We start from the raw sequence: 1,982 nt of genomic DNA, 5'->3' as shown, positions 1-1,982 counted from the left end.
GTTGTGTGAGATATTTTTATAATTTGACATAACAATAAAAAAGGTATAAATTGATTTTGTGGAGCTAAAATCTAGGGTTTTAGTTTTGAAACTTGGTCATTAAGAAACTATAAATTTAATTACCATTTTAAATTTTAAATATAGAAACTTGGTCAACTATATATATAATAGTTAAATTGACATTCAAACCTAAAATAATCATTTGAATTTTTGAACATGGTGATGGTGAGGAAGATCAAGTGTGGAACATTGATGAGGTAAAAGCAAGCTTATGATATTGTTCGGCTTAATGCTGTTATATCATAAGCTTGTTTTTGCCTCATTTATGTTCGGAACTTGAGATTATATATAAAGGCATAAAGACCGAAAGAGAGAAAGAAGGTATGTATTTATATTATTCATTAAATGTTATTTATGTTTGTGGTCGATTCAAAGATATATAATATGGAACAAACGAGAAGGCTTTTCTTCCAGAAATTGAGGATCAAAGCGTTTTCAAAGCAAATCTCTATCTATGAATATGAATTTTAATTTTCAACTGTGTTTCGTTTTGTGAGTGGCGTGTTGTTGGTGAGTGGAATGTTGTTTGTGATGTGCTGTACTTGTTAGTTTCATTTGAATTTATGGGTTTTGTGTTTCTATATATGTACTGTATGGTTAGATATGGTTATCAGTCATATTATTTTAGCGTTTATCGAGCATATGAAATGTGACTTTTGTTGTTTTTTTTTTTTGGGTAGGGGCTCATCTTAGCCTTAATATAAATCCCGACCCTCTTGATTCTTCTCCAACCCATGATTTCATTTTATCATTTGTAATAATTACTTATTAATTAAGCGATCCCACGAATGCATTTAAAGAGGGTAATTCTATCTCTTTCTCTTTGAATCGATTGAATCGAATCCACTACTCCATTATCTCTAGGCTATTCCTCCATCATCTAGTTTAAAATGATTGAGGGACCCTGATTTTGAACCAAAACTTTTAGCCTTAATGGGTAAATTTTTCATAATATCACCATTAACAAGCTAAGATAAAGCTTCATACTTGACAATCAATTCGTGAAGCGCCAAGCTACAGTTTTTCTTGTCAAGTAAGTGGTTCTTTATTTTGTTGAAATTTCTCCCATTATCTTTATCTAAAACTTCTTCTAATCTTCTCTATGCTATTCATGGGTGTTAATGGGGTTGGTTCTGTATTGATAGGGTTAGAAGAAAGAGAATTCAAGATTTGGTAAGCTTAAACACAAAATCAAAGCTTCAAGAGGCAAAAGAAGTTATTTTTCATAATTTCTTTACGATCCATGATTGTTTTTGATTTGTAATAATTTTTATAGGTAGTTTAGAATGTGTAATATTAAGACTAGAGCTCTGATCATGCATGGATGCTGCTTTTGAGTTTCATTTATTTTGTTGGAATTGTAAAAATCTGTTCTTGGATCTGACATCCAATGGGTTAGATTCTAGCATTACTCCTCTGAATTTGTAAAATATTTATATGGCTCTAAATTACTCGAAGAGTACATGAGATTTAGCTTTGGAATCACTCCAATGACTTCTTTAAAACTCAAGTTATGGGTGTTGGAAGTTCGAGTAAAATTTAGGAAAGTTTTGGGCAGATTAACTACCCAGATTGTAAAAATGATTTGGATATTTTTAATGGGCTAAAACTCATCATGATAGTTATAATATGTATACAGTTTTCTATTAATTTTTAGGTTAAAATTCATTGTTGAATTTGAGTGAAGATTTTTGTAACCTAACCTTAGAAATCTGGAATTTTTTTGGGTAAATTAGGGTATCTGTATAGTGAGCACTTTTTAAGCATTTTGTGCTAAGTCAAATATTACGATTTTTTTTTGACATGTTTTCAACATGTATAAGAATCATTGTAATTTTTCAAATTTACACTCCAAGTAGGATTGGAGTTATACTTTTTGTAAGAAAACCACGAAAGCTTGGATATTTATCTTACTGGCTGTT

General features: G+C 30.3%; 1 long non-coding RNA gene across 1 annotated transcript; it reads left to right on the top strand.

Moving 5' to 3' along the window:
- The first annotated feature begins 731 nt into the window (after positions 1–731).
- On the top strand, positions 732–1,473 carry LOC115711597 (uncharacterized). The gene is made up of 2 exons (XR_004010554.2): positions 732–1,093; positions 1,206–1,473. It is a non-coding gene; the product is annotated as an uncharacterized LOC115711597 (long non-coding RNA).
- Positions 1,474–1,982: the final 509 nt, after the last annotated feature.

Source organism: Cannabis sativa, chromosome 3 (genome assembly GCF_029168945.1).
Source record: "Cannabis sativa cultivar Pink pepper isolate KNU-18-1 chromosome 3, ASM2916894v1, whole genome shotgun sequence".
NCBI classification, from domain to species: domain Eukaryota; kingdom Viridiplantae; phylum Streptophyta; class Magnoliopsida; order Rosales; family Cannabaceae; genus Cannabis; species Cannabis sativa.
This window is presented reverse-complemented; position numbering and strand designations above follow the sequence as displayed.